Genomic DNA, 25,826 nt, shown 5'->3' on the forward strand with positions numbered 1-25,826 from the left:
TGGAGGGCTGTTAGAGGTGGGAGTGATTGATCTCTTCCTGCTGATGTTTTCTGTTTTGTTTTTTTTAATTTGGCAGTGGAACAGAGCCATGACATCAAAATATTATTCACTCACATGGTTTATTCTCCATATAAATTTTCATGTTCGGTGTGTGAATTGTCTGATGTACAAAGTATGAAAGTTGAAAACGTTCTCTTTAACTCTCACTGTCTCTCTTGCTTGTTTTTTTACTCACTCACACACACACACACACACACACACACACACCTTTCCCACATCTAATCTCACAGTGTGTATGGCTTTTCTCGGGGGGGGGGGAGTGTTGGTGGAGAATCAACAAACTCCAGAACACAGCTGATGAAGAAAAAAGCAGGTAATATTACATTACTTTAATACAGTAGATCCAGTATAAAAAAAAGAGTAAAGGTGAACATTGACAAGGCAGAGAGGAAACTGTCTGGTCAATTTTTAAACTGACCAGAAAGACCACTTGTTATAAGAACAAAGTTCTTTATTTTTTGAGCCAACTGCCGGCACCTTACAAATGACAAAAAATTCTAAAATTCTAAAAACTAGAATTGCCGGCTAGTGGATGCATGCCACCACATCAAGGTGCAGGAATTACAGCCACATTAGTTATGGTGTTGAACAATGGACTAGAGCAGTTCTGTGGAAGATTATGATATCATATTGAAATTGACCTTTGACCTTTTGGATATAAAATGTCGCCACTTCATTATTTTATCCTATTAGACATTTGTGTGATATTTTTAATTATATGATTACTGAGTTATCAAAAAAGTTTCGATCACAGCGACTTGACTTTGACACAATTCTATCACTTCATCTTGAATCAAGTGATGTTTGGCTAAATTGTAGAAATTTCAAGCATCTGAGATATACATCATGACAATGGACAGACGGACGATGGACAACCTGAACACATAATGTCTCTGGCTATCATTAGAATAGAGGCATAAAAACAGATTTATGTGTTTTATGTTTGTCTAGGTTAAAAAAATACTTGTGATCATGGTTACAAGAAAGTAATGTTGACTGTTGGTAGGAAACAGGAAAGAAACTGCATTCTCCCATGTCAAAGTCACATACTCTCCTTTTTACATCCAAATGTCCACTGCAACCTCCTCCCTAAGATGCTCTAAGGTGTTAGAGATTCTTCAGTAACATAAACAGGGCTTTTTTCATTTAGAGAGGTAACATATACTCACCCACTCTGTACATGTGTAGACTAAAGGAGGACAGTTTAAAGGTCTAATCCAATTCCACACACAAAATGAAGGTTTAAGGTCTTTTGACTACTTCCTACTAGCAACGTCAGCTTCAGTTTCATATTTCATATTTCAGAGGCTAAAGTCAACTTGAATCCCAAATTCAATCAATATAAACAGGGGTGCACATACAGTACATTCTTTTAGTCTAGCAGTTAATCGAGCACCAGCAATTTGAGGATGGTACTCGCTTGCTACTCTTCGTGGAACTGAATCATGTCTATTTTTGTCTTCGCTCCCTAAGGTTGATAAGGTCTCCGAATGAACGTACCCTCACCTGTCTATATCAGTAGGTCAGGTGCTGGCTTTAGGCTGAAAATAGCTACAGACATCTTACAACATGTGAACGTGCAACAGGGCAGAGATCAGTGGTGGGGATGTTACTTTATAGTATTCCCTTACTATTTGCTGCAAGTCTTATGTTCCTAATTATGATTAGGATACGTTACTTTTAATAAGTAATTATAAAGGTCTGGCTTTACTTTCCTATTCTTCAACTATATAACTATATCCAACAGTTTGACATGGGTATGTTTTTCTTGGTCAGAGCATTTTAATAGATTCCAAAGCGCTCTCCGTCACAATTTGAGTGGCAGACTTTATTTTAAAGTCAGTCGATTTGAAAAATGAGTGGGTGTCTAATCTAGTTCACAGGCTAGCTGATTTATTCTCTCCTTCATCCTGCCTGTTTATACTGTATTTGGGTCAAGGTCCGGACCATTCGGCCTGGTCCAACATGTGCACTAGTTCAGTGAAGTTAGCGTGACTCACTGCCCACACAAACCCAAACTGTCTGCCACAGACGCAACCTGGTAGAGGCTGCAAATACAGCATGCTTCTAGTTAAGAGGCTTTCGGAATTCATTTTTGCACAGAATGAGGAATGTGGATTTTGGCCCAAACACTGACACTGAAATCACTTCACGACAGGCTCATTTATGAACAGAAGAAAGCAAGCAAAGTCTGCTTAAATGTTTATATGGGCAGCTCATTACTGTTTAAAGACAGTCATGAAAAATTGTGAAGCTATTCACAGTCCATACAGATAGCTGACATTGACCAAAGTGTAACCTAACCCCCCACTTTACCACCTCACCCTTCTACCCCCTTGACAAAACAGAGAACTGCTCCTCAACCCTCCTGCTAAAATCAGTTAGATAGCTGTGGACTACAACTTGAGCTCTGTTTTTTTAGCCTATACGTGATTTGACATTTTGATGAATTAGCATCATTAAAAGTATGCAGAATTAGCTGTTAGCAGCTCCTTTCTGCAATGTAACCAACGATGTACAGCCAACTATCACTAGATTATTATAATAATGAGGAAAACCTAAAGATGTGATGATTGTGAGCCAAGTTCTGGAGCAATAACGAGTTTTTTTCCCCCTGTGATTTCTAATTTGATTTTCGGGTGTTTATTCACCGTGGAGACTGGAGATAATAATCGCTGTGATTGATTAGTTGTAATGTTTCTCATCCTGCAGTAGTATCACTAGCTGCCATGTGCAGTACAACTGCTGCCATTATTATGTGCTGTTGCAACCTGCCTAACCTTTTAAAATGATTTCTAGGATTAAGCAATCAGTTCACATAGTTAAGTCTGACTTAATCACACCTGTTATACAAGAATGAAGAGCTATGGAGTTGTTCCAGGGTCATCTGGTTCACAGAGATGGTCCATATATAAGATTATAACGTGATGTGCTATAAACAACCGACTAATAGTCTGGTTTATTTAACAGATTTTTTTGTTTGTTTGTTCTTAACCTTTACTTGCAGAGGAAGCTCCTTCTAAATGCTGAGGTGAGAGAGAAGCAGGGATATGTGCACTGAGCTGAAAAGATGTTTGTGTCTTCAGAGCCTCACTAACAATGTGGCGGCTCAGTTGCAGCCAGAGCCGCCTCTCTGACTGCTGCTGTAGTGAAGATCAAATGTCTTGACATTTGAAATTCTTGAAATTCTCCAAAGCGAGGTCCTCGCCCATGATACGGAGAGAATTTGAACAAGACCCAGGCGAGTCCAGTCTCATTTGTTCATGAGAGGATCTTTCTGGTCTGTGTGTTAGTGTGTGTGCATGCGCATGTTTTAGAGATTTTTTTAGGGATCTGTCAGACAAAGAGATGGACAGAAAAGGAAGCAGACTGATAGAGAAGAGAGAGCAAGAGACAGAATGACATAAATATAAAGTGAGTACGAGCGAGCCAGCAGCAAACAGAGAGAGAAACGCAGAGAACGAGAAGAGAAAACAGACACGCACACAGAGAGGACGCTCGAGGCTACGCTCTGAGTTTTAGCTCAATTTCCTGTCTCTCAATTTTCTGCTTCCTGTCTGTGGGCTAGGACCTGACTGATAGATGATACACACACACACACACACAGTACAAATCTGAGTATGAACTGTCCCTTGTGCTCAGTCCTGACTACAGGCAGGACCTGGCCTCAACTTAACTATACCAGTGGGATGAAACACACACACATGCTGAAATCACAGCTTGCCCTCCAGGCTTTGGTATTTTCTTCAATAACAGAAGCGTACAAAAATACCTGAAGGCTTTTACAATTTCCTCTCCAATTTTCCAACCCTATCCTAAAATAAAATTGCAAAAAGTAGAAAATGGGACAGTGACACTTTGAGAACTGGTGGCTTCAGTGGAGAGTAGAGTGAAACATAGGGACTGGATAGACTGGATAGAGCTGCCATTTAAATACTTGGGTTTGAATATGTCACCCAGAGTAAATATAGTGTTAATATAAGAGTTGGAGCAAATTTGACATAAAAGTTACAAAACTGTCAAATAAGATGATGTTTTACTCACTAAAAAGTTCCCAGTTAGAAGAATTATTTTCCATTTATTCTTGCAAATAAGATGCATCATTGGATACAATAAGGAGATGAGAGATGAGCAATATGATTCTTGTCAAATTAGTGGATATTCAGTGTTTTAATGTGTTTTCTCACTTAGTAGTTGCATGTAGTAGTGGGGCTCTCTCAGCACTGTATGTTAAGCTGTTAAGCTCAGTAGTGCTGATAACACCTGTTAATGTGATGAAATGCTGGATATTGAAATTCACATTATAAGCTGATGATATTTCTTAAAGCTTTATAAACATTTTTCTAATTGAAAATACAGTAAAATAAAAGTGTACAATTTCAGTAATTATATATTCATGTCTCTGAGAACTGTATGATTAGGTCATTTTGCACAGTATACCTGAAAAACACCTCTGCAAAGCGGTAAACCACTGATGTCATTTCCAGAAGTAAAAGGAATTATAATCTATTCTGTGCTATATGTACTGTATTAATATTTTGACAGATCACTGCATTACCCACAGGCTTATCATATATATATATATATATATATATATATATATATATATATATATATATATATATATATACACATTAAAAATGTTAAATGTTTATTTAAAGACTTGTTAAACCTCTGCATATATTCTTCATGTTCACACATTCCTACATACCTTCATGTCTATGCATTAAATTAAAAGAGTGACATAAAATGCAACAGCAGGGTCCTGTCAGATAAGATGCAAGTGCTTCAGATAGGTAGTGTTTGCTGTAACTAATCGTTCTAACTAATCGGTAAACCGGTCTAGTATACCGTTCTTTGCTGCTGCCAAAGAGTGAGCACCTTCAACCATTAGCAGGCCAACTTTGTTGTTGGATGATGAGGGCACATATGAGAAATGTAGGATTGGGCTTTGTATTGTTTCAGGCTTTATTATTAAGTCTTGAGCTGAGAATATTACACTATAACATCTCCAGAGCTGTTTCTATATCTGCAGTGATCTGATCCAACACTTCTGAGAGAGCACTCAATTACTGTTGTTTAGCAGACGGACTGTATTTCACTTGAAAGTTTGGATTTGCCACTTCCTATGATTATTTTCTTTCCAAGTGTCTCAGCCATACCAAATTTCTTCATGACAAATTCATGTCTCTTTCCAAAAATAACTTAATGTGATGGTGAAGTAGAGAACTGCAATGCATATACAGACATACATACATAGACATTAGATGTGGCACCTGCCCCAGTGCAATCTATATATTTGCTCTTTAAATGTTGCACAATTTAACCATTGCGGCATTAAATGCAAGAGCAACATACAAGGACATTAATAAGTACACATACATACATACACGTTTGAAGCACAATTGATAATTGAGGCTCCAGAATTGTATTTTGAAGAGAAAATTGCATGTCATTTAGTTAGGATGGGATGCTCTTCTCTTTTAATGCCACCCTTCTTCCATTATATCTAACCCCCTGACCTCATCTCTACTTTCTAGTTTTATATGTTGTACTGAACAACTTAGAGTCCAATAGCAGAGCTTTAGACTTTTACTTTAATTGCATGGAAATGTTACTTGCAGAGCTTGCTGACTTGTTTTGGTTGCAGCTTTTCAGTCTGTAATTTACAGTAGAAACCTTTTATTAGAAGCTGGTTAACAACCTGACAAAGTGAATACAGATGAAACCAAATGCAGATGCAGAGCAACGTGATTGTGCATCACGTCTGCCTCTACTGCAGGAAATTGCACAGTTAAGGGCTGACTTTCACACTTTCAAGGATATGTTTTTTAAAAAGGAAAATAATCAAATTTGTATGAAAAGCAAGAATCCATTCCTCCATCAGCTTGTTCTCGCGTTAAATTTCCCAAAAGGACTGAGAAGAGGAAAGGAGCACTTAGGCTGACACTCTAATTTCTCCCTGTCTCTGCCCTACACACTGAATGGGTTAGAATAGAATAGCCTAGAATAGACACAAACAAGGGAATAACAGAGAAAGTATAGTGCACCGGACAGGTTACAGTATCTCCAGCAGTAGTGGCTGGCAACAGTGAAGTCTTATACATCAATATACATACTTTCAACATGTGTTCTGCAATTCTTTCTAATTAAGCCTGCCTCTCTATAGTCATTCTGCTCCTGTGTTTGAGCTGGAAGGAAAGTGACAAGAATGTGTTGTTCTTGTTGTGTGTGATTGTTTGGGGTTTTTTTCTGTGTCAGGTTTGTGTTCTCAAAAGTGAGAGTCAAAAAAAGCAGCCAGTGTGTCCCAATAACACTGCCATAGCTGTTCAGATATTACTTTCTACTTTTGGACCAAACACACACACACACACACACACAGCTGGTCATTCTCGATAATTGTTTGGCCTGCTACAGCACCTTTGCTCTCGCACTTCAGGAAAGACGGCCAAAGGTGAAGTTATGAGATTGGAACAAAGACAAAAGGATGGAAGAAGATGACCCCTATATATATGTCTTTGTCTGCAGGTGCTCTATAAAGATATGTTACACCTTTATGGTGGCAGATGAGGTGACAACAATCACATGGCATGTCACCTGAACATGTTGATGAGGAAAACTAAGAAGAAAACACATAGGCTGTTACCTCTCTTAAAGGCAGTGGTATATTGTTTTCAGTTGGGCTCATCCGTGCTGTAGCTTAGCATCTTTAAACCCACACATGGCTTGTCTTAATTGTACATGGATGGTAAATACTCAAGGATTTCAGGGCACTGTTGCTGTATTATACACAACTGCATATCTTTGCCTGGGGTTACACTGAAGCCTTTGACTCTCTTGGCCACTTTAATACTGACATGGTTAATCCAGAGCTGAGAAATGCACAATGTGTCCAGGGCCTCTTTTCATCTGGCATCAGTATGTATCCTGCATGAAAGGATTACAGCCCATGTAGCAATACATGAAGCATAGACACAAAAAGTATGTGTGTAATCATACCCACCCTTAACCCACTTACAGATGTGGTGAAAGAAACCAGTTGGAGCAAATACAAAATGAGAAGCATAACAAATGTCTACATGTCCAGTGTGGAATGATGAAATATGGGGATGGGGTATGAGACGAAAAGATTGCAAAGTAGTGCTACACAAAGTGGGGAGTGTAGTAGCCTACGTTCAGTATGTCAGATCAGATACAGTGTGCTTGGGATTTGAGAGTTAGCTCTTGCGTAGCAACCTCTGCACTGCACAAAACAACCCTTTTTACATTATGACAGCAAAGGTCCATTACCATACTATTTAGAAGACATACTTTATTGTCATTGGCTCCTCTTAAATGAATGTCATATAACAGAATAAACTTAATACATTACTAAGATGTCACAGCATCAAAATTGATCCCTAAATTACAGAAAACAGACCAAAAGAAGTCAGTAAATTACATTTAGCTAAGGCTAGCTGTGACTGCACTCAGACTAGCCTTAACTAGCTGAAGCACAATCACTGTCACTCTTACACATTGGTTTGTTTGTTTGTTTCAGTGCTATATTTCTGTGGCCTAATAATTTTTATAGGTAAAACACACAAACACACAAAAAGTCACATTCTGGTCTTACCTACATTTTCACCAAATATGTACATCCTGCATTTTGACTTTGTAGAGCAGTGTGTAGTTGTGCATTTACAACCATAGCACTCGGAAATAGTTTTAGCTTTGTGTTTAATGCTTAAGGGGTAGTGAGCAATGACAGTTCATTATATGAACTCCTCCTAACACTATGATAGCCAGAATGAAATCTCTTTTAAATATATGACATTTTTCTGAGGACAACTATCCTATAGTTGACTTAAAGCACCTCACTCTGGATTCATGTCAGTACAAGTGTACAAGTGTGGTTAATGTGTGTGTCAAGTAGATGGTCTGCGTGCATTCTTAGGCGACACCAGCCTAATTACATTATGCTAATTGTAATTGCTACCAATCAGACTCATTCTTTTATCAAGGTGCTTTCCTTGTTATTGTTATTCCTCATTTTAATCATGATTGGACTCTTTGGGAATAGCAATTATCAGTAATGCATTCTTTGTTCTCTCCTATTATAGGAATTTAAATAACTCACCTCAAAAAGTGTGAGAATTCAGGAAAAGTGGGATTAAGTTGTTCAGTCATAAAATCACCACCAATAAGTGTGTAATCTTTTTTTCTGAAAATTGAAGCTTAAATTGATTTTACCTGCTGACCAAGTGGAGCATCCTCAAATATCCAGCAGCTTAAAGAAGTGTTTTAGTGTGTGTGTGTCTGTGCATGTGTGTGTGCGTGTCTGTGTGTTACATTTTTAGTATTTGATAGAGTACATCTACATATGTAAGAGCATGAAATCAAAGGTTTCACCCCTAGTGTCACAAATAATACTTTGACAGAGAAACTGCATGAGAGTGGTGGAATCACAGTGGAGTAGATAAAAAGGCTAGGGACACACACTCACACACTGCCATACACACAAAGGGTCATTTAAAGTGTTATTACAGTGTCTAGTAGGGACTATCTAAAACGCTGTGGGCTACTGAAATGCTGTTGATGCCCACAGCAACCAAACCAATAGGTGGGCTATCTAACAGCTGGTAGGGAGAGATAATGGAAACTGTGTGTGTGCGCATGTGTGTGTGCGTATGTGTGTGTTTCTGTACTTTCCTATAAAAGTGTTAGGTACCACAGGCGGAACTGGTACCTTATGTCAGTCCTGACTTCTTTTCTTTTTCCTACATAGGATCAGAGTTTCTTAAAAACTGGGATATTTTCAGTCAGGGCAACAGAAGTTAGAAAAACAGGGAGTAAATGTTTGGACTAGCTGTGAAAATGTCAGCATGTTCTCATACCAAAACAACAAAATAAGTTGTTTGTCACAGTAATTGTTTTGAAAGGCAATGACAGTTACATAAATCACTCATATGTATGTTTTTTTCAACCTCTATGCTTAAGTTTCAGTCAACTCCTGAGCAAGAAAAACTACTTGGTTCATGGTAGAAAAGGACTGTAGTCATGCTTAGACACAGAAGTGATATAACAAGTCAGACAGTAATTCTGTCTTTGTTTTTGAGCATAGACATTAGTCACATGTATAGGACTGGCTCATGTGTCATGAAAGCATAGGTTATTTTAAGTATTTGAACAAAAACAGGACTAATGTGTGACAATCTCCTCCTAAATCAACTGCTGTTTAAACAATACATAGGCACTGAAGTTAAGAACATGTCGCATCATAACCTGTTATTACTCAAAACAGAATGTGTGCATCTCAAACATATGTAAACACATTTTTCTAGTACTCTAAGATGGAGATTGAAGGTGAGAATCTAAATAATGAAAAGCTATTTATTTAGTAGGTGAGCCAATTACACTGTTTTTCTTTTCAGTCTATTTTCAGTTTTATTATTCATCTTGTTTATACTGGAGGCCTCACTGTATTTTCCTGCAAAATTATTTTTGATTCACTTATAGTGCTGTCTCAATATTCCTAATAAACTAAATCACTGATTATCTTTTTTAACATTTAAAAATGACTAAAACACAAGGAACAGTAAATAAGATGAATTAATGATACAGCTGCTATAAATAGCCACTGCCATGTGTCATGACAGCTGCTCTGGCACTGTCAGAGACCCTCCTTGATGTGGTACAATCTGGTGGTGCAGCAGGTAATAGTATTGATATGCAAAGGGTTGATTTAGGGCACATCTACACGTACAGCATACGTGATACCAATGATTGAGAGTTATACAACAGAACCATACACACAAGAACAGCTTTTAATGAGTCTAATGTATGCCTATATCCATATGGCCATTTCTAGTGAGACTTTGAGAGGTGAATCTACAGCAGAGTTTTATGCTCCTAGGCCCCCTGGAATGTTGTCTTTAAGGAGCAACTTTACATCCCATCTTTGCCTCAACACATGCTCTTGACAAATTCAAAACATTCATTCAAACTGCCGGAGTTGTATTAGTTCTACTACCAGATGTCTAGAGATTAGAATCACAACATATTTTTTTCTCACAAAGTCCTCAGACCTGCTCAACCATATAGACTGCCTGTTCTATCCTCTGGCTGGTGGTTAAGGTTATAGAATGATTATGAATAACAGAAACAACATAGACTACTGGTTTCACATGGGTAGGTCCTGTGTTTTGTTGATGCATCCAAAACCACTTCAACCTCCTCCTAGCATGGACTTTCTCACTCTTCATACTATGTCACCTGACTTCCTCCTTTGCTGCTGTCCTTATTATTGCAGCCACAAGAGGGCTCTTTACAATAAAACGTAATTATGGGTCATAAGCGGATGCAGTGAAAACCTACGGGGCCTCCTTTTATCAAGAGGACAGTCTCTTATCCTCTGTAAAGAAGCTAATCTAAAACTACCATTTCAATGGACTCTATAGACTTGGACCAGACTCAATACATAGTATAAGTAAAGTAAAGTTGTAATATTTAGTCATTAGTCACTCATTGGTGTCAGTATGGTCTTGATTGGGATGGGTAAAGCAAAAATAGCCGTTAACTGCAGTCCTGCAGTAATGTGTAAAATTCATTAACTCAAAAAGTGGCAAGGTGTAAATATGAGCTAAGATGTTGCTGGAAAAGTTCACAGTTAGTCAACATTCCTTGCATAGATAAAAGTTAATGGTACATGTGAGATCTAAAATGAGGAATTATATGTACTTGAGTTCTCCAAACCAAAGCGGTTTCAATTTAGGGGCTGTAAGAGTTAACTTATGTTACTCCAAGAAAAATATATATTTCATTCTTATTATTATTTGTGCACCCTTGTAGTAGTTTGGAAGCAACAAAAATAATTTGCAGCCCCCTAAAGCTCCAGTGAAACCTGCACCCCTGCTGGTCAATATATTTTTATGAAGGTAAAGGCCTTCAACAGCCATTTTCCCAAAATGAAGTGCTCCCAGCTCCAGCTTCTCCTGCAGCCTGTTAGCTATAATAGTCAGCCATATTTCTCTCAAAGGTTTTCAGTGGCACCATGTAAGCTCTGCAGCGCTGCTCCAAGGCTGGTGCTATTTCTATCAAAGGCTCTGCGCCCGTCTACAGTACATCATAAAGACTTGACTCGCACCCTCTGTCTTCTCATCTCCCTGCCTCCTTCCCTCACCTTCCTCCCCTTCAACTTTCTCTCGTTCTGTTTCCCTCCCTCTTGTGTTTTCAACCCTGCTCATTAATTCACAACCTGCAGCCATGTGGGTGAGAGAGAGAGAGAGAGCAGAGAACAGAGAGCAGACAACAAGAGAAACTAAAATGACAGAAAGTTCATGAGCTGAGGGCATGTCGGATGTGTTTTGTCTATGTGTGTGTGCGCGAGTGTGCATGAGGGACATTTGATTCAGTTTAATGAAACGTCAACTTTATGGTCTTTCTAACTCATGTAGGTGAATATTCAAGGGGAAATCTTTTTCCTCTGGGTCACGGCACATTCCAAATAAAATGAAACAATGTGCGATACAAAATGAACCACAATGAAATGACAGCCACATGTTTAATAAGACAAAACAGTCATTATCGTGCAAAAGCACAATAAGTCACGTGACAACTGTGGACAAATGGAAAATGCAAGGTAGGTCAGGCGTTTCAGGATGGCAGAACTGTACAATTCAAAGCATTAATTGACAGGAATTATGGGGTGCATCCATCACAAGATGGTTGCACAAGGTAACAAAATGTAATTTTCAGTAACAGTCACTAATGTGTTTATGAGCCTGGGGTCAAAAAAGAAAATGCTCCTGGTCTATATTTGTTTCTTCAATAATGCTGTGTCTTCTGGCAGATGGCAAGGGAGCACACAGTCTCAGCTTGAGGTGAGTTGTGTCACTAGATTGATATGTCCAGTATAGGTGGGAGTGGAGACCTGGGGTTGTACTGTGGCATGTTTATAACTCTGTCCATGGCTTTGTGAACAAAGGTCTACCCAGCTCCTAAATTAGCCAGGGATGCTGCAACGTAGAGAGGGAGTATGGCAGAAAATGTGTCGAAGGTTTAGATGGCACTTTAAGGTGCTTCAATTGCCCATTGCCCATCTAGTGTACACACACAATACTTGCTCCACAAACTGTCCAAATTACAGAGTCATGGTTCAAAATGATTCATCAACAGATTTTCATCCTTACAGCGTGTTTCAAGGTGCCTAAACTCTTTGCAGTCTGTTGTGTTACCAGAAACTAATGATGGCCTTTTCTGAAGTTGAGGCTTATTGCATCACTTTAGCAGATCTCCTACAACGGATACATCTACACTATGTCAAGTAATTGCATTTTTTTATTATGTTGCTTAAGGGAAGCAAAGAAGGCAGCACATCAGCAAAAGTTGAACAAAAGATAAAAACTGCCTAGTTAAAAGGAGAGTGTTTCTTGGTGCAGGAGGAAAAGTGATGCGCTAATAAAAGAAAGAAAAGCAGGACTGTTGTTGGTTAAGGGTTATTAAAGAAAGAGTGTTACAGGATTGGCGCTGAAAACAGACAGCTAAAGTCACATGCGTAAGAAGCATCATATAAAGCATTTAATGTGAATTGGAGGTGCTTCCCTGGATTATTGTGTGTATGTGTTATTTAACTTTATCACTCACTTTAAAAGCCACTTTGTCCATCGTCATCTCAAAAGGAAATGCTGTTTTCAATATTATCTTTTTAAATGTGGCTCATAGATTTCTGGATGTGTGTAACCCTCAGCAATAGGTTTGTCCACATTAAGTTTGACAGATACAAAATCACCAAAGAGCATGACCAGAGAAGAGGTCAAGGTACAGTGGCCCAGAAGTGCCAGTCATCAAAAGCTAATGTGAAAAAATAAGATGCTTTTTTCAGGAGTTTCCACGATGCTAGAAGAACTGTGTCATATTCTGTAATGAGGCAGCATGTTGACATGCACAGCTGCACATTCTGCCACCCATATTAGTAGGATATTAGGAGTAGATGATTTGGCATGAGTCATTCCACCAGTGTGTAGGACATATGTTTCACTAAACCACTTAGTAATCTGGTTCAATATGTTGAAATAAGTGAAGGAGTCTTTATCACATATTTTCTTGGTATTAATTCATCTTTGGGAATACTCATCTTTAAAGCTGTAACAATTCATCAAATAGTTATTCAAATAAAATATATCAGCAGTTATTTTGACAATCAATTAAGCATTTCAGTCATTCTTCAAGCAAAATGCCAATTATTTGGAGTCGTAATGATTCTACGTCCAATATTCACTCTCCTTTTAGCTCTGGTTTGGTCTCCACCCACTCCTGAACGAAATATCAGGCTCCTTAGCTGCTTAATGCTGCACTTTGTTCACTACCTCGTCTCTTACTGTGTCTGTCTGCTGTTTGGTGCTGAGCAGGTGGAGTACAGTGAGGCACAGATTTCCTAAATTAAGGAAGAATGCAGAAAGTACAGTGAAGTGACAGTTCAGTGAAGTCATTGCCAACTTTCAGAGCCTGAACATACCCCCAGGTTATGGTGCATATTTTAGAAACTGTTTCTGAAATGAAGTGACAGTATTTCACTGACTCTCTGCATACTCTTCACTAACTGCACTAACTAATCATCTAAGATTTTAGACAAATACAAAAATCAGATTAATGGTGATTTTTGTGTAAATTTTCCAACACTGACTGAACATCCCAAGATCAATCTTTGCATTTACATCTTTTCTCAGCAAACATATGACACTGCATCCACACTGAATGCTATGTGTATGCAGTAAGTGGTTCAGTTAGGGTCGCATTAGGTGTGAAATGTTGACTTTGGCAAGTTGTTACAACCCAAACAAAAAAATTAAGGTAAAAAGTGTCATAGATGATGGTTGATGTATTTGCCACCCTCAGCTATGACAGTCCTGCAAACTATGATATTAAAACTTAACTCTCAAGAATCAAACTGAATCAGAATGAATTGATTCTGAGCAGTGCCAATATCTGCTCTCTATAAGGATAGTTTTGCGTCAGTCTGCAGCAAATCGTCATCTCTATACATCAGCCGATGTCACACTAACTTGCACCCACTCATTTTCACTCTATATCTATTTTTATAATTTCTTCGTAGCATGACAGCATGAGTCAAATAGTGCTGTGTACCAGTGTTGCCTATCATTTGTTGAGTAAACTCAAATATTGACCTGTTGTCTGTCTCCACAGCTCTTTATTGACTGAACTCTGTTGTTTCTGATTTAGAATTGGATTGTTCTTGAGACTTTTAGCCTGTCTGAGCTCCAAAACTCCTCAACTCTTAACCCTTCATGTACATGTAAAGAAAACATCCCAGGGTATTGTAAAAATGATCTTCAGTTTGAGTGAACTTAAAAAAGACTTGCAATATGGAAGAGGCCTTTATTTGTGCATGATGATGAGGATTATCAAAATTCAGGTTTAGTTCCAGGAAGTCACAAGTGAATCCCTGAAGGATTTAAAAAGCTAAACTCTGTGGTTTCATAAGTTCATAGTGACTTGGCTTTGAGGTTGTGTATCTTAAGCCTTAAAGTTGGCAGGTCGGCAAACTGGCAACACACACTGGTAAAAACAGAAAGTGACTAACTCAGTGCAAAGCTGGTATTTCGTGGCACAGAAAAGGCTGCAGAAACAGCTTACCTCCAGCACCTGAGACATGACTGTGTGTGTGATTATGTGCCTGTCAGAGTGCACTTAAACATTCTATTTATGGATGTGTACAAAAATAGATGCATTGATATAGTAGCTGAGAAGTTCTGAACCTTTGTCTGTAAATTATACCATACGTTGGATGGGATGTGATAGACTGACCTGCAGCTCTGAACAGGAACTTATTTTACTTTAAAATCAACTGAACCTAAATCTAGTTTCTCTTTTCCGTGTGGTTTAAGCTCCAAATTGCCTATTCAGAATGCAAATTGGCAGTTATCAGCTCTGATCCTTCCCCCTGGTTCTTCAAAACAGGAGAATGCAAAACAGAAACAGGATGGATTAAGGAGAGAGGTAAGAGTCCTCTGTGGTTTCATGTTCCTCTTTTTTGAAAACTTGGATAACAAGTTGTTTTAAACAATGTTTTAAAGTGTCACAGCATCCACAAAGCTGTTGGAAATAATGGGTCTCATGCACGAATTAGTCTGAGTGATTTAGGAAACTTTATAGCGTTACATTTTCTAGTATTGGAAATTAATGAGTGAATATGATACTAAAATGTCAAACAAACTTAATACAAAATTAACATCATGTTCACCATATTATCATCATCAGGGCTTGCCGATTTACTGAAAGGTTGTTTTAGATTTGCCGTTTCTACATTTCAGTAGTTGGTGGAAAATTCTCTCACTCCTCACACTGCCTCAGGGTCTTAATGCAGACCATATCATTCTCTGTTGCACCCGACAGTGAAACATCACCTACTGTAGGCTGTAATATTCTCTAGTCTAATATCTCAGTGACTGTCACCTCCTTGACCGCCTTGTATAGTAGTCACAGACCATTATGTTGTAGAAAGACATTTTTCTGCATCTCACTTCACGTTGCCTGAATCTTTCCCTGTTTGTTTCTGTGACAGTACCGCTGCTGCTCTGACGACACATCACCGACAGATGTACCAATGTTATTTTTTGGAATTGTTTTGTTGTTTTTGTTTGCTGACTTCTGATAGGAGGACTTGAGGCTCCGCAGTAAGACATTCCTTTTTTGTTTGACATATTTGTGAATGAATCGCTCCCACAAACAAAGGGGGACAGACAGCCTAATATGGTGTTGATTATGCTAATGATCAAATCTTATGTGCACCTCCTCATGAATAGGTGGTTTTCATCAGAGAGTTTGGTGAACCGGACTTGGAACACTCATATGAACAAACCTCACAGAAAAAAGGACAAGAACATGAAAACATTATTGCATGAGGCCCAGTTAGTATTAGGCCCAGTGTTACATTATAATACATTGAAATGTTTGACAATAAAGTCGTGGTGTTACGAGAACAACATGTCATATGTTGTACATGGATTTGGTTGAATACTTAGTAGTTGGTTTGTCAAATTTATGTCTTGTTAACTTCCCCACCTCCAATGAGCAGAACTGCAGGGCACCACCACTCCCCTAGAGCATCAGACAGGAATCTGATTTATCAACATTTTCCCAATTATGTATGTATTCAATCAACAATCACCTTGTTAAACAATAACAAGTCTATGTCATAGAAAACTGGACTGAGATTAGTAAAACTAATCAGATCCGCTGAGTTTTGGATGTGAGAAAACTGCATTAGAACACATTCTGAATGGCTCCTCCACAACTTCTGCTACATCAAACTGTTAAGAAAACATTAAAAACACACATACCAACACATCCTGACCCTTCACCATGACTTTTAACAGCAAAATGACCAACTGATCCCAGAGCTGTGTGACAGAACTGATCTAATTAGCACCGCTATGTAAATAGCAGTGGATGTTTGCTTCAGCTGCTGCTTCAAAACATGTCTAGTTATGTGAATCATATATCACACGCTGTAACTGGTTTCATTTAAATATCTCAACATCTCTGCTTATAAGATACTAATTGGTTTGACTTATAACTTCAAGCCAACAGACTGCTCTCGCTCGTTTACTACCACAGTTAATGGAAGTCTCATAATATTTTTGACTTTTCCTAAATCATTTACTTTATTCTGAGATCTGAGATTATTTTTTTTCACTCTGTTATACTGATACAAGAAGTTTTCTCTGTAAAAGTTCTATCAGGTGTAGAAGTGGAAACTTTTATTTGATGAATCAGTTTTTTGGACTATCCTGGTGGTAGTCCAAAAAACTGATTTATGCCACTCAATAACATCACACTTGTCTCATACACTGCTTTCCTCTATCCGCCTCTTTTTTTTTGCTCTCTCACATCTCTTGTCTTCAGTTATTTGCAGGGATACCAGCAGAACCTGCTGTCTTCCTTTTGTTTTTATATATTCAATCTTTTATGCTGGTCTTGGCTCACCTCTTCCCTCTTTTTAGATTTTGCTTTGCTGTCTTTCACCTTCCCTCTCTCTTTCTGAGCGTTTCAAGGTTTAATTTCCCTCTGGTGCTGCTTCTTCTATTACTTTTTTATCCTGTTTTCATCCTGTCTTCCTCTTTCTCTCTTGTGCATTCAGGCACTTTGTTATTAAACTTGTTCATTCATTCATTCACACTTTTTTCATTTTTAATTCCATTTTATGTTTTCCTCACATATGGAATCTATATTTCTCTTCTGATCCATTCTTTGTATTGAAAATGAGGAGCAAGAGGAAGACAGTGAGCTTCCCTGAGGACACACAACCTTCAAGTTTTGCTGTTCAGTATGAAAAGGTGTCAAAAAAAACCTTGCCAATCTTTGAAAAGCATTTTCCGCAGATGCAAAAAAACAATGTCAGACATGCAACACTGACAACACTCAGCTTTCTTAGCCTCTGCATCTATTCTTTGATTTAAAAGAATCATAATGTGAGTCATCCTCTATGTCTGATCTGGTCTCGACAAGAAAACAGTATTGGTCTTCCAGAATTAACATGAATGCTCAGACACAAAGCAGCAAATCTGATCTCTGAATTGAAATTGTTAATGACATGTTATCATTTAAGAATTTTGTCTCCCACCTGCATGACATTTAAAGGCAATTTAAAGTATTTATACTGGTGATACAGGCCTGTGTTTGCAATTGCCACAACTTGTGAACTGATAAGGCTGTAAAATTGATGATCATTATTTATTCACTTTATTAGGAAAACCTGTATACCCACTCCTTCATTCAGTCATCCCATCAGCCAGTCTCGTAGCAGCAGTGCATTGCATATAGTCGTGCAGACAGAGGTCAGGAGCTTTAGTTCATGTTCTTATCAAACACAAGAATGGGGAAAAATGTCATTTCTAACTGTGACATGATTAAAAGTGCTGATCTCCTGAGATGCACAACAGTCTCTGCATATGAAAATGCCTTGTTGTTCAGAGAGATCAGAGGAGAATGGGCAGACTGGTGGGAGCTGACAGAAAGGCTACAGTAACTCAGATAACCACTCCTACACCTGTGGTGAGCATAAAAGTGTCTCAGAATGCACAACGCAGTGAACCTTGAGGTGGATGGGCTACAACAGTAGAAGACCACGTCGGGTTCTGCTCTTGTCAGCAAGAACATTGAGGAGGCTGCAGTGGGTACAGGGTCACCAAAACTAGACAGGTGAAGACTGGAAAAACATAGTCTGCTCTGATGAATCTGGATTTCTGTGTATGAACACATAGACCCAACTTGCCTTGTGTCTACAGTCCAGGATTATGGTAGTGGGATGATGTGGGGAATGTTTTCTTCGCACCATGTCACAAAGCAAAATTCATCTCAAACTGGTTTAATGAATATGACAATGAGTTCAGTGTACTTGTACAGTACAGTGCCCTCCCCAGCCACCAGGTCTGAATCCAGTGGAACACCTTTGGCATGTAGGAGAAACTGGAGATTTGCTGCTTAAATGTGCAGCTGACAAATCTGCAGAAATGGTGTGATGCAATCACATCAACATGGACCAGAATCTCAAAGGATGTTTCCAATATCTCGTGGAATCCATGCCATAAAAGGCTGCATTGAGAACGAAGGGAGGCCATACTCTGTATTAACTAAAGCATATCATGGGCAACGTTTAGAGTCAATAACAGATCTTTAAAACAGTGAAATATATGGCAACAGATAACTTAAAAGCAGCACAAGGTTTTCTATTAACTTATTATTACTTTTTTTATTTTGCAGGGTTAATGAGAGCTGTGCAACTGAATCAAAACCAAAATAATGAGCCGAAAGACACTTAAATTACATATTGTCAAATAATCAATTGTTTATGTAAAAGTAAACTTTTTACATTTGGGCATTTTAGCAGATTAGTTTCCACTTCATCAGGTTTATGTCTGAGAGGAAACCCATATGGACGCAGGGCCAACATGCAAAATTAAATGCAAAGCCACAGGACTAGCTCAAGCTAACAGCGATTTTATGTGGTTTCTCTGAGTTGTACATTTGTCATCCAAAGGACATCTTACAGTTAGTATGAGAAAGAAAGCAAGAAAGAAAGAAAGAAAGAAAAATGTACTGACTGCCTTCTCAGTCTCCTTCCTCACCACCTCCTCTTCTCCCCTCTCCCTCCCACAACAGTCTGCTTCCTTTGATTAATGAACTCTCCAGCTCAAGGATACATTTATGTAACACACACAGATTTATCTCACAGCTTTATGCAGCAGTGCTCTAACCCAAGCAGAGCACATTTCCTGTGTTCATTGTCTTGCTCATTATATAGTAAAGTTTTTCCCATCAGTCAAGGCAAACTAAATACAATCCATAACATCAATCTTGGTCTGCTGTGTACAGTAACATTTCTTAATCACCACGAGCTCCAGGTTTGTTAAGATAGGTCATTTCTTTATCACGGTAACACACATATTCACTGTCACATCGATTATGGTGTTGTCTTCAATTTAAAGTATGCCGAGTCTTTATCATTTATTTGATATTAGATAAAACATCAATCATAGTTTAGTGTCTGCACTATAAGGTAATATGTGGGTATAGTTCATCATACATCATACAATATGAGGAATGTTGAGTCAACATGTTATTTCATTTAATGTTGGTAAGTCAGGCTGTACCTGTTTCATGTTTTTGTTTTCATGCTCATCATCTAAATTCTGGCTTCATGACATTTACATTTGAAATGATGCACAGTAATCATCACAGGGCACATACATGTATCTGTGTATGACTGGATAGAAGAGTAATGGTGAAGGGACATTCTGAGTATTAGTCCTGTCAAAAATATATATTGACAGCTTGAGCCCTATGTTTAGTCTGTATTTGATAACATTTTGCCAAACTTGCACAAATAAATGTATGCTGACTTATCTATTAGCAGTTCCTGTGTGTACTGTACTCATAGATGTACAGGCAACTATCACTGCATTACTCTGATACTAAAAAAAACTTCTCAGGCAATTTCTTGAGTTACTAGGAACATATTCTTTTCAATTTAAGTGGTTTATATGTGTTTATTCACATTTATTCACATTATTCACATAATTATAACCTCTGAAAGTTCAAGTCACACTGAATGTGAAAATACTGGCATCATGTCTATGTGTGAAAGAGTGCAACCTGTCGCAAAGTGTCAATTGGTGGCAAGGGAGTTCATGTCTGTGTAGAGCTGCTTAAAATTAATGCAAAGTTACTTGTCACTGGACCTGGGAGGGAATGTTTTATTTAAGATGCTACTTAGAAGACTTAACAAGCAATCTTTACAGCATTAACTCAAACACACAGACTGGCAAGTAAACATATCCACTGCTAATGCTGGCTATGTAGCAAAACTTACAAACAGCTCCTTTAATCACACGAAGCAGGGGGAGTATGTTGTTTTTCTGGAAAAAAAAAAAAAAACAGAAGCTTTTTTCAAGTTTCTTGAAATGGGGGATCCACACAGTTAGAAATCATTCCCTGTGATGCCCTACCTTGGTGAACTGGAGGGATGGAAAGTAATTTAATGACACAAGCTATGAAGGGTTAAGGGAAATGGGCTTAAATTTTATTTTTGAAAAAACAGTCTAGGAAACACTTGCACTGGTTTGAAATAGAAACCATAAATCATGTTGACCATGGCTTCTTTTACTTAAGGTATCCTCAGGAATCAAAATAAACTTCTGACAGTGATTTATAGTTTATAACTGATACAAATAGTTCTTTTAATTGTTGCCATATATTTTGAAATAGATGAAACAGTAGCTCCTTGCAACATGGAATCTTATCAAAATGAAACCAGGCATACCCACTCATGCAATATTTCACCACACCAATCTGATGTCCCGGACTGGTGGACAGGACGTACTCTACTGTATTCTGTTGACTTGCTCTTCCCGGCAGATGAGGTCACTTTGGATTTCCATGCACTGCTCTCATGTACAAACCATTATTCATGGCACTGCTGGGCAGACTTAGCATGTCTTTTTTATCTAACCTAACAGCGCTGCAGGCAGTGCGGCATCAGTAATCACACCAACAGACTTCACAACACTGCACTTTGCACTGGCCTTCGTCACAAAGAGCCAGAGCACAGACAATTTATCATCCATGTCTTGATACAGAAACAGCCACTTAAAGTCCCAGGAGAGAGACCTCATGTGTCTTCATATAGACAGACCCTCCAACTGGCACATCTCTCTGTAGGACTGGGGAAGTGGGAAAGATAAAGTGGGCTGAAATGTCTGACAATTATCTGGGAAAGTGGGTGACCATCATTCTCTACAAGGTGCATGCCATTATGAGAAAGGTCTGACATTTTAATCAAAATTCTACAGCTCAAATAAAATAGTAAAAGTGTTAGAATAAAATAAAAAGTATCCGATCTTTAAAAGGGTTATGGTGGATTTTCCACTGGGGATCAGTTTTCTATTGCCTTGCAATACTTTCGCATTACTGTGCATTAAGTTTTTCCATTTCTAGATACATAGGACAAGGTAGTATAATGATCCAGTCTAGTTACATGCATATAAAGTACAATGCCAGTTTAGGGAAACACTCAGCAGATACTATAAAAGGAGAGCTGATGTGTCCTTTCAAAAGACAGAGCTGCAGCTGTTCTGTCAAGCTGTGGTGGTCAAAGCTGCGGCTGTAGATATGGCTATCGTAGCTTTACTGTGGCCACTCCTTGGTGCAGTGCTTATATCAGATATGACAGATGTGTTATCAATACATGACAGGAGGTCAGGAATACAGCTGTTTCTCAGTCAGCTCAGCTATGTCAATTCACTGCACACACACACACATATTTAGTTACTGTTACACCTATTGCAAACAGATGTATCACAACCATCATCATATTGACCAAAGCACAGCCATGGCTACAGCAACAAAGTGAACGCCAAAGCTATGCCATCCCATGGTTATCCTCAAAATCACAGCTACAGTCTATGGCTGCACCCTCAGAGTCGTGGAGTCAAATCATCAGATGAGGAACCTCAATTCAACTCTTAGTTTGCCAGTCCACACATTTCTAACACTGGGGCTGACTAGGTGCACTCTGCTCATTCTGTGGAAGAGGAGGACTCACCATGCCCCAGGTTCACCCAGAGAACTCTGGACCCCAACTTACACAGAGAAAGAAAAATACAGCATTGTCAGGTTTGTTGAACAGGACATGAGGCCAGTAAACTTTGTCAAGGGGGAAAAATAATCAGCACACTAGAGTCGGGGTAAACAGTGTCTAACACAGATTTGCAAGCAGTGGAGACAAAATATGACACAGCTAAAGAGGTGGTCGAGACAAAATGACATTTTGTTCTGGTTTTAGAATTAGATTTTATAGGTTACATCTCAATTCAAGTGAGTTACATGTTTCTTGTTTTTCTGTTTTTGTTTTGTTTTGCTAATGACAGACCTATGCGCAGGCCCGAACTCGGTGTGGTCTTGGTTTGAGGTATGTTTGGTAGATACTGTTTTTCAAAAGAAAATGCCAACTGTAGATTTTGCTTGTAAATTTCAAACTTAACACTTGCTCTGATACAGTATGCCACAGAACACAAGAGGCCCAAATATACGCTGGACTATCCTGGATGACTCAGGTCAGATGGTGCCACACTTCTTGAACACTTACTAAAATCTTAGGGATTAAATTCCACTCCCAAACTGACAGTGAGCTGTCTTCCAAGGCACAACAAGATTCCAATACTGTGGAGTGAAAAAGTAGCATATTGCAGAACGCACCTTCTAAGATACAATATCAGTGTGTAACATGTTAATATACAGTTACAGTACAGTGATATTATGAGATATTTGTCTTCAGAAAATGTAGCACATAAAAGATTAATATTACAATTTTTTTGTGGCTAGAGTCATTCTTTATTCTTTATCATTCCTTATCATATCTCATTTTTTTGGTAGACATAAAACATAAGAAACAATGTTATGCATTTCTTTTATTTATTTATTTTCGCTTCACTAGGACACTGGGAATCCCAGTAAATTTTCTTTCATGGTTTTATGATTTTCAAGGAAAATTAACTGTGAAATGAACATTTAAGCAGAAAAATAAGGCATCTGTGATGAATCATCTACTTGCTGTGTCCTTGTGTCAATGTCATTCCACTACACCGCTGCACGCGCACACATACACACACACACATTTGTCATGCTGTCAGAGAGCACACACGTTTTTATGGCGTGTCCGACAGAGGAATAGTGAGACAAACATGATGAACAAGGTAATTACACAAATGTCACAATGATGACATGCAATTATAAAGGTGTGTCCATGTGCATGTGAGAATATGTTTGAGTATGTGTATCTACAAGCTCACTGGGGAGGAAAAAGTGACACTGGCAGAAACACGTGATGCTGTTATGCTATATTACACATAAGAGAAGAAGGGGTGGAGAAACCAAGAATAAAGTGAAAGAGATCAAAAGAGGATGAAAAGGAAAAGGAAAGGGAAAAAGATATGACAGAGACAGACAGGTAGGTGCCTGCTGATATCATTCCCATGTTAATTTCTCTAGCAGCCTATTGTACATAATCAGACCTGTCTCTCTTCTCCCCTCGCTCTGTGACACACACTTACAAACAATTCATCAGTGAGGCTATGAATGAAATCATGCGGTACAATAGGAGATGGCAATGATAATAAACAAGAAGAACATATGTGACTCACATTCATAAACAGAGCTGATAATAAATGTTACTCTACAGTCACTGATGAGATAAGGTGATGGAAAAGTGGAGGACTGAAGAATCAGAAATAAGACGTTTTCTTAAAAATGGGAAAAAAGCCACAGTGTGTTTTCCTCTGTGTGTGTGTTTCTTGCACACTTGACTGTTAACTTTGTAAATAAGTCATTGTCTGTCAAGTTTTCAGACAGAAAGTGTTTTATTTGACAATCATGACAATTAATAAAAGAGCTTTTACAGTTTCTTTCTGATGGTTGGATGACAGCAGCTCAGACTGATGTATGGGGACTGTTCCTGTCCAACCAAACAAAACAGACTGATAAAAACAATGTCTCACAAATATGTGTTTTTCTGACACTGCTCAGAAAGGCGTCTAACCAACCAAGGAAAACTTCATACACTTTTATACCTCTTCAGGAGTTACCTTGTCCCTGAAACACAAAACTCATGACTACTAGAATTTGTTAGTAATAAAAGTGGCCATAAAAAAGTGGGAATGCAGAACAAGGCAGCAGTAAATACTGTATATCTTTCACCCAGTGAATTATTAATGTTATTCATGAAGTACTGCAGTGGATTTACTACTTTCAGAGTTTGCAAAATTGAATCAAAATATTTCTTGTGAAATATGGTCAAAAACCAAAATAACAAGACTAAGAGTCTACAGTCACGCTAACATCTCACTGACTGAGGCTATACTAAGGCACAGAGGTGCATAAATAGGTTATATGTTCACAACAGAAAGACAAGCATGTTTGCCAAATTCAAGTCATGAACTTATGATAGTGCTAAAGGTTGAGTGAACTATGTTTTTACATTTCATCCTCTGGGGATGACAAATGTCTGGACTAAATGTCACAGCAATGTGCTAAATATGTGTGGAAATATATGAAACAAAAAGTCAACCTCACAGTGACTTACACAGGTTAATTTAAAATACATTGTGAACCACAAATATTCATAAACGATTTAATGGCAATTCATCAAGAGGAAGTTGAGATATTTCAGTAAAAATGATGACTTTGTAATTGTGCTAAAGGTGAATCAGGTGGATCACCAAAGTCATTGGAATTCATCCTCTAGCAGATTTCACTGCAATCCCTCTGATATGTCTTGATATTTCACTGTGAACCACAAATATTAACCTCAGTGAACAGGTCCAAGGATATGTTGAAAAAGAAATTCATGTCAATCCATCCAACAGTTGTTGAGATATGTCAGTCTGGATCAAACACTATATTTATCAGGAATTTATTTTATTTTATTTTTATTTTTTTATTTATTTATTTTTTGGCAACTGCACTGGGATCCATCTAATAGTTAGAGATATAGTTAGATATTTCAGTCTGGATCAAAGTGGTCAAGTGACAGCCCACAGACCAACATTTCCATAGGCACTATTGTGGCTAAAAATGCATATCAGTCCAATAAGGTTTTTTTCACATTCCCTCTTTTCTCTTCTTTATGACTGAGAAGCCCCAATATAGTGCACATTCCTAGAACCAAGCCAATTAATCAACAAAGAAAAGTAGAGAACTGTTGATTATTGATTAATCATTTGTCAATTAAAAAAATGCTACAAAAGTTCTACTCCCAGTTTGTAAAATGATACTTTATTTGTCTTGACTGACTGCAAACTAGATATATTAAGGTTTTGGGCTGCTGGTTGAACAAAACAAGCTGACTAATTGAAGACATCGCTTTGGGCCCTGGAAGTTTAATAAAATACAAATTAGAAAACTAGCCATTGTCATTTAAATTCTCAATTTCTTTGGACATTTAAAAATTATCATAACTTTTAAATCATGAAAGCAAGAAGTTGCAACAACATCAAGTTGGCAAATGACAAATCTGGCAAGACTTCTCTCCCTCATCTCAGTCTTTCTTCTCACACCTTCTCCCTCCCTCAGCAGTCTCTCCCATCTCTTGCTTTCTCTTTCTACATCTTGTTAATTTCAGAGACATGAAAGGTTCCCTGCAGAACAAAGTCAGTCTTTTGTTTCCTAACATCAAAGGTTCGAAACCTCCTTTTAAGCCGCATGATGACCAA

The sequence above is a fragment of the Lates calcarifer genome, linkage group LG19 (genome assembly GCF_001640805.2).
Source record: "Lates calcarifer isolate ASB-BC8 linkage group LG19, TLL_Latcal_v3, whole genome shotgun sequence".
Classification (NCBI taxonomy): Eukaryota; Metazoa; Chordata; class Actinopteri; family Centropomidae; genus Lates; species Lates calcarifer.